Below are 8,921 nucleotides of genomic sequence, written 5' to 3'. Positions count from 1 at the left end.
TCCCCAAGACCGGCTCTCTCTTTCTACACCCCCTTGCCTCCCGGTGTCGCCACTCCCACCGCTGGTCCTGAGCGATTCATCCGTCGGAGGGAGTGACCAAGGCCAAGGTAACTGAGAGGAATTACTGAAACCAGAATGAAGGTTGAACATGGTATAGGTTGTAACTCTTCATGGGAGCAGAAAGCCTCATTTTTCTTTCATGAAGGGTTGGTGAGTTTGAACTGCTGACCCTGTGCTTCACAGTGCAATAAGCTAAATCAGCTAATGAAAATATTATGGTTCATAATGATCTGATCTGCAATTACTTGTTGGAATAGAAAAAAAGAAATAGGATAAAGCTGGAACAGGATGAATTGTGGTTCAAATAACCAAAGCAAAGCAAATAAATAAATAAATAAAGAGATAGATAGATAGATAAATCGCTCCTACAAACTCACAGCCCTCAAGTTGATTCAGACTCCTAGTGATCTTGTAGAACAGAGCAGGACTTCCCTCTTTTTCCCAGACTGTAAACCTTCAGAGGGACAGAGGTCTCTCTCCATCTTTCCCACTGGGATTGAGTGGTGGATACAAACTGCTGACTGTGGGGTTTGTAGCTCCAATCAGAAAGTATCGTCTAAAAGTTTTAGCCTACTGGGAAATATTTTAACGTAAAATAAATAAATAAAATTGATAAACAGATAAAAGCAAAAATTACAAATAAAACAATTCTGGGCCTAACCAATTTAATCAAAGTGAGCAGCAATTTGAAATATATATATATGGAAAAGACCTTCAGATAATATTCATTAAGGTATGCCGTATGGGAATTTTAACTGAAAATAATTCCATACGTTACTCTCTACGAACAGTAATGAGTAAGATCTTCTCTGAGAATATACCTTAAGTTATAATGAAATCAAATGACTTGAAGGAAAATGAAATGTACCACACCTACGAAATAATTCTCAGAGAATTCTAAGATGGAGAAATCCAAAAATCAGAGCGAGAACCCTCATAAAATTTTTGTTGCATATATATAAATATATTTTATTGATGGGTCATATTACACATCTCATTTGTATGATAGTATAATTACTTTATCATAAATTGCATAGAATTCCCCTTGCCTAGAGTAGCATATGTCATTTTCAAATAATCCCTTCCTGGGTCAAGTAATCTTAAATTTCACAAAGAGCCTTGTAAAGAATGATTTTGGATAGACACGTGGAGAGTGCACAGCTTAAACTTTTTTTTCACTAGACAGAGAAAGCAAGGTAGGGATATTGTTTTACCAATGTTTCCTTGAAAGAAGTATATCTCTTGGAGCCTGAAATACATTACATTTATATATTTTGGGAATAATATATAAGGCTAAGCAGAATAAATAGGAAAAGTTAAGGAGCTCTACCAAAAAAAAAAAAAAAGATGAAATTGAGCGTGTTAGGCCAGGTTGACTAGAGAACCAAACCCAGTAACACTCATGTAGGTATAAGAAAGAGCTTTCTATCGAGAAGCATTATATATCAGGAAAACATCCCAGCCAAGGCAAACTCAAGTTCCTAAGGCCTACACTAGTCCATAAGTTCCTCTTTAGGCTCACAAAGCCACAGGAAACAATGGCGAATGCAGGAATATCACAGGCCAGTGGGTGCAAAGTCGTGTGGATCTGATGGCTGTGTACACATCACCGGAGCTCTTGCAGCCATCGGGGTCAGGCAGCAGGAATGAAGGCAGCGAGATAGGAAGAGGCTCCCAGGGCCTTCCAGATGAGAAGGCCATGCCCACAAGGAGGTACCACCATGCTGTGACCCGATTGACAAGTTAGACTCCACTCCTGTCCTTTTATAAATCTTCAAGTTGACACGAACTTATGTAACTAGCACAGACCACCCCTTATGAACTTAACGCCTTTCCACAACTCTTTGACCATAGATAATTTTAAACAAAACAGTCACAAAATCATAGTTGTGTCTGACGGTATCAAACTAAAATGCACACTACTCAAAATGTGCCAGCCTCATTTAAATACTATAAGTAAACAAAACAGTTTAAATACTATAAGTAGACCATTAAAATTCTATAAGTAAACAAAACAAAAATATCCTGTGCCTAACATTGCAATTAGGGGAACACCTCCATCATCATTCTATAATCCTATCAACATTTCCCCCAGCCATCCATGTCGCTAAGCCACCTTCTTCATGCCTTTGTCTTCCACATTCCGCGTGTCCAATGTCTCCACTGCCCCGCCTCTCAACCCAGTACTCCGAGGATACAAGCATTTTCGTTGATGTGAAGAATCTCATTCTAGTTGGCACCTGCGTGTCTGCATCCATCGTTAAAGTCAAACCAGGACAGGCCATCCATCAAGTCAGCAGGAAGATGCCCACCAATTCACAAGCTCAAAAATCTTTCCTTCATTTGGTCAACTCATTGTGGGCCACCTCACTTGGCCTCACTCAGGTGCCCATGGGCTGCCTTGACTTTTGACCAAGAGTCCCTGTCACAAATACTCACCCACCTTCGCCCCCCCCGGTGCTAAGTCATGTCATAGGCTCAGCTTCCCACAGCTCTTTAAACTTGAGACCAGGCAATCTGCTCGTGTTTGCAACTCTACTCCCTGTGAACGAGGTCCACAGGTGTCAGTGGCCAGATGCTCTATTCGTATTTTCCACGAATCATTGCTAGTATGCGCTATAGCAATAAAAATAGATAGAAAAGACCGATGTAATCCTAATACAGTCAGATACTAAACACATTCTGAAAACATTCCAGTTGAATCCTTTCTGATCTCAACTATCCCATTCACATGCATTATGGTCTTAGGCCTCTGGTGGCACCAAGCTAGGACCAGGCCTCTGGTCACCCAGTTTGACTAACCAGCATGGCCTCAGAGAAGTTCGAAGGGTATTTTTGCCCCCTGAACTCAAAATTTACACCTGTCACATTCATTTTTACAAAATTTCAGACAGAAATAACCAAATACCACTTCTGGGCATCAGAACCTTCACTTCCCATGTCCTTCCCAGAAGAGAACAAGTAAAATACAGGACTATATTTGACCTCCAACTAGTCAAAGAGAAAAGACTATCAGAAAGCAGAGGTCAGGCAAGCATCCTCTCTCCGCCTTCATGATTTGTTTCTCTAGTATTCCACTCCCTAGGTACCATATTGTGTAAGGCCAGGTTGACTAGAGAAACATATCCAGTGACATTCATATAGGTGTAAGAAAAAGCTTTCTATCAAGAAGCAATTGTGAATCAGGAAAACATCCCAACCCAGTCCAACTGAAGTCCATAAATCTGATACTAGCCCATAAGTTCTTCTCCAGACTCATGAAGCCACATGCACTGTTGCTGACGGCAGGAATGTCGCAGGTGGGTGGGTGCAAAGTCTTGTGCATCGAATGGCCGTGTGCACATCTCCAGAGGTCTTGCAGCCACCAGGGTCAGGCAACAGGAAGCCGAAGCCAGAGAGAGAGAGAGGAGGAGGTTCCCAGAACTCGCCGTAGCAGGAGGCCACGCACACAAGGAGATACCATTAGGCATAATTGGAAGGCTACACTGCACCCTGGACTTTGATAAATCTTCAAGTTGACATGAGATTATGTGCATTTGTATTCGTACAGGGAAGTAAGATACTAATAAGGAGATGTAGACATCTAAAGGAGACAGAGTAAGTTTTTTAAAAAGAGCTATGAAGTTATAAGTTTCTAGGCTTTGCTAAGTTAATTTCCCATGTAATGTTCAGAAAAATATGAATAATAATATTGCTAACTAATCTTTAGAATTATTTTATAGAGTGGCATGAACATACTGATAATGAAATTAATGTGAATACATTGGCGTGGTCACGTGCACTGGTTGGCTTGGTCACGTGCGCAGGCGGGCGCGGTCAGGGGCGGAGGTTGGCGTGGTCACGTGCGTAGGTAGGCATGGTCACGCGCACCGGTAGGTGTGGCCACGTGCGCAGGTGGGTGTGGTCACGTGAGCAGGTGGGCGTGGTCACGTGGCGGATGTTGACATGGTCCCGTGCGCGGGTGGGCATGGTCACGTGCGCAAGTGCCCGTAGTCACGTGCACAGTGTGGGGTAGTCACGTGCGCAGGCGCCCGTGGTCACGCGCGCAGGTGGGCGTGGTCACGCGCGCTGGTTGGCGGGTCACGTGAGCAGGTGGGCGTGGTCACGTGCGCGGGTGATTTTGGTCACGTGCTTGGGCGGTCACGTGCGCGGGTGGGTTTGGTCACGTGCACGGGTGGGCGTGGTCACGCGCGCTAGTAGCCGTGGTCACGTGTGCGGGTGGGCGCGGTCACGTGCACCGGTAGGCGTGGTCACGTGCGATCTTTGTCGGGTCACGTGCGCAGGTGAGCGTGGTCACGTGAGCAGGCGGGCTTGGTCACGCCCACCTTTCCCCTGAACCCTTAATAGTTTATAAATAATTATTTTATCTTACCTTACACTGCCCGGCGTCTCCCCTTCCCTTTGCCCACATCCCAGAGAGGAGGTTCCCCATACATCCCCAAGACCGGCTCTCTCTTTCTACACCCCCTTGCCTCCCGGTGTCGCCACTCCCACCGCTGGTCCTGAGCGATTCATCCGTCGCAGGGAGTGACCAAGGCCAAGGTAAATGAGAGGAATTATTGAAACCAGAATGAAGGTTGAACATGGTATAGGTTGTAACTCTTCATGGGAGCAGAAAGCCTCATTTTTCTTTCATGAAGGGTTGGTGAGTTTGAACTGCTGACCCTGTGCTTCACAGTGCAATAAGCTAAATCAGCTAATGAAAATAATATGGTTCATAATGATCTGATCTGCAATTACTTGTTGGAATAGAAAAAAAGAAATAGGATAAAGCTGGAACAGGATGAATTGTGGTTCAAATAACCAAAGCAAAGCAAATAAATAAATAAATAAAGAGATAGATAGATAGATAAATCGCTCCTACAAACTCACAGCCCTCAAGTTGATTCAGACTCCTAGTGATCTTGTAGAACAGAGCAGGACTTCCCTCTTTTTCCCAGACTGTAAACCTTCAGAGGGACAGAGGTCTCTCTCCATCTTTCCCACTGGGATTGAGTGGTGGATACAAACTGCTGACTGTGGGGTTTGTAGCTCCAATCAGAAAGTATCGTCTAAAAGTTTTAGCCTACTGGGAAATATTTTAACGTAAAATAAATAAATAAAATTGATAAACAGATAAAAGCAAAAATTACAAATAAAACAATTCTGGGCCTAACCAATTTAATCAAAGTGAGCAGCAATTTGAAATATATATATATGGAAAAGACCTTCAGATAATATTCATTAAGGTATGCCGTATGGGAATTTTAACTGAAAATAATTCCATACGTTACTCTCTACGAACAGTAATGAGTAAGATCTTCTCTGAGAATATACCTTAAGTTATAATGAAATCAAATGACTTGAAGGAAAATGAAATGTACCACACCTACGAAATAATTCTCAGAGAATTCTAAGATGGAGAAATCCAAAAATCAGAGCGAGAACCCTCATAAAATTTTTGTTGCATATATATAAATATATTTTATTGATGGGTCATATTACACATCTCATTTGTATGATAGTATAATTACTTTATCATAAATTGCATAGAATTCCCCTTGCCTAGAGTAGCATATGTCATTTTCAAATAATCCCTTCCTGGGTCAAGTAATCTTAAATTTCACAAAGAGCCTTGTAAAGAATGATTTTGGATAGACACGTGGAGAGTGCACAGCTTAAACTTTTTTTTCACTAGACAGAGAAAGCAAGGTAGGGATATTGTTTTACCAATGTTTCCTTGAAAGAAGTATATCTCTTGGAGCCTGAAATACATTACATTTATATATTTTGGGAATAATATATAAGGCTAAGCAGAATAAATAGGAAAAGTTAAGGAGCTCTACCAAAAAAAAAAAAAAAAGATGAAATTGAGCGTGTTAGGCCAGGTTGACTAGAGAACCAAACCCAGTAACACTCATGTAGGTATAAGAAAGAGCTTTCTATCGAGAAGCATTATATATCAGGAAAACATCCCAGCCAAGGCAAACTCAAGTTCCTAAGGCCTACACTAGTCCATAAGTTCCTCTTTAGGCTCACAAAGCCACAGGAAACAATGGCGAATGCAGGAATATCACAGGCCAGTGGGTGCAAAGTCGTGTGGATCTGATGGCTGTGTACACATCACCGGAGCTCTTGCAGCCATCGGGGTCAGGCAGCAGGAATGAAGGCAGCGAGATAGGAAGAGGCTCCCAGGGCCTTCCAGATGAGAAGGCCATGCCCACAAGGAGGTACCACCATGCTGTGACCCGATTGACAAGTTAGACTCCACTCCTGTCCTTTTATAAATCTTCAAGTTGACACGAACTTATGTAACTAGCACAGACCACCCCTTATGAACTTAACGCCTTTCCACAACTCTTTGACCATAGATAATTTTAAACAAAACAGTCACAAAATCATAGTTGTGTCTGACGGTATCAAACTAAAATGCACACTACTCAAAATGTGCCAGCCTCATTTAAATACTATAAGTAAACAAAACAGTTTAAATACTATAAGTAGACCATTAAAATTCTATAAGTAAACAAAACAAAAATATCCTGTGCCTAATATTGCAATTAGGGGAACACCTCCATCATCATTCTATAATCCTATCAACATTTCCCCCAGCCATCCATGTCGCTAAGCCACCTTCTTCATGCCTTTGTCTTCCACATTCCGCGTGTCCAATGTCTCCACTGCCCCGTCTCTCAACCCAGTACTCCGAGGATACAAGCATTTTCGTTGATGTGAAGAATCTCATTCTAGTTGGCACCTGCGTGTCTGCATCCATCGTTAAAGTCAAACCAGGACAGGCCATCCATCAAGTCAGCAGGAAGATGCCCACCAATTCACAAGCTCAAAAATCTTTCCTTCACTTGGTCAACTCATTGTGGGCCACCTCACTTGGCCTCACTCAGGTGCCCATGGGCTGCCTTGACTTTTGACCAAGAGTCCCTGTCACAAATACTCACCCACCTTCGCCCCCCCCGGTGCTAAGTCATGTCATAGGCTCAGCTTCCCACAGCTCTTTAAACTTGAGACCAGGCAATCTGCTCGTGTTTGCAACTCTACTCCCTGTGAACGAGGTCCACAGGTGTCAGTGGCCAGATGCTCTATTCGTATTTTCCACGAATCATTGCTAGTATGCGCTATAGCAATAAAAATAGATAGAAAAGACCGATGTAATCCTAATACAGTCAGATACTAAACACATTCTGAAAACATTCCAGTTGAATCCTTTCTGATCTCAACTATCCCATTCACATGCATTATGGTCTTAGGCCTCTGGTGGCACCAAGCTAGGACCAGGCCTCTGGTCACCCAGTTTGACTAACCAGCATGGCCTCAGAGAAGTTCGAAGGGTATTTTTGCCCCCTGAACTCAAAATTTACACCTGTCACATTCATTTTTACAAAATTTCAGACAGAAATAACCAAATACCACTTCTGGGCATCAGAACCTTCACTTCCCATGTCCTTCCCAGAAGAGAACAAGTAAAATACAGGACTATATTTGACCTCCAACTAGTCAAAGAGAAAAGACTATCAGAAAGCAGAGGTCAGGCAAGCATCCTCTCTCCGCCTTCATGATTTGTTTCTCTAGTATTCCACTCCCTAGGTACCATATTGTGTAAGGCCAGGTTGACTAGAGAAACATATCCAGTGACATTCATATAGGTGTAAGAAAAAGCTTTCTATCAAGAAGCAATTGTGAATCAGGAAAACATCCCAACCCAGTCCAACTGAAGTCCATAAATCTGATACTAGCCCATAAGTTCTTCTCCAGACTCATGAAGCCACATGCACTGTTGCTGACGGCAGGAATGTCGCAGGTGGGTGGGTGCAAAGTCTTGTGCATCGAATGGCCGTGTGCACATCTCCAGAGGTCTTGCAGCCACCAGGGTCAGGCAACAGGAAGCCGAAGCCAGAGAGAGAGAGAGGAGGAGGTTCCCAGAACTCGCCGTAGCAGGAGGCCACGCACACAAGGAGATACCATTAGGCATAATTGGAAGGCTACACTGCACCCTGGACTTTGATAAATCTTCAAGTTGACATGAGATTATGTGCATTTGTATTCGTACAGGGAAGTAAGATACTAATAAGGAGATGTAGACATCTAAAGGAGACAGAGTAAGTTTTTTAAAAAGAGCTATGAAGTTATAAGTTTCTAGGCTTTGCTAAGTTAATTTCCCATGTAATGTTCAGAAAAATATGAATAATAATATTGCTAACTAATCTTTAGAATTATTTTATAGAGTGGCATGAACATACTGATAATGAAATTAATGTGAATACATTGGCGTGGTCACGTGCACTGGTTGGCTTGGTCACGTGCGCAGGCGGGCGCGGTCAGGGGCGGAGGTTGGCGTGGTCACGTGCGTAGGTAGGCATGGTCAATCGCACCGGTAGGTGTGGCCACGTGCGCAGGTGGGTGTGGTCACGTGAGCAGGTGGGCGTGGTCACGTGGCGGATGTTGACATGGTCCCGTGCGCGGGTGGGCATGGTCACGTGCGCAAGTGCCCGTAGTCACGTGCACAGTGTGGGGTAGTCACGTGCGCAGGCGCCCGTGGTCACGCGCGCAGGTGGGCGTGGTCACGCGCGCTGGTTGGCGGGTCACGTGAGCAGGTGGGCGTGGTCACGTGCGCGGGTGAGCCTGGTCACGTGGAGTGGTCCATTGGTCGCGTGCGCGGGTGTGTTTGGTCACGTGCTTGGGCGGTCACGTGCGCGGGTGGGTTTGGTCACGTGCACGGGTGGGCGTGGTCACGCGCGCTAGTAGCCGTGGTCACGTGTGCGGGTGGGCGCGGTCACGTGCACCGGTAGGCGTGGTCACGTGCGATCTTTGTCGGGTCACGTGCGCAGGTGAGCGTGGTCACGTGAGCAGGCGGGCTTGGTCACGCC

The sequence above is a fragment of the Tenrec ecaudatus genome, chromosome 1 (assembly GCF_050624435.1).
Source record: "Tenrec ecaudatus isolate mTenEca1 chromosome 1, mTenEca1.hap1, whole genome shotgun sequence".
Lineage (NCBI taxonomy): Eukaryota > Metazoa > Chordata > Mammalia > Afrosoricida > Tenrecidae > Tenrec > Tenrec ecaudatus.
The sequence above is the reverse complement of the archived record's forward strand: the minus strand, read 5'-3'. Positions refer to the sequence as shown.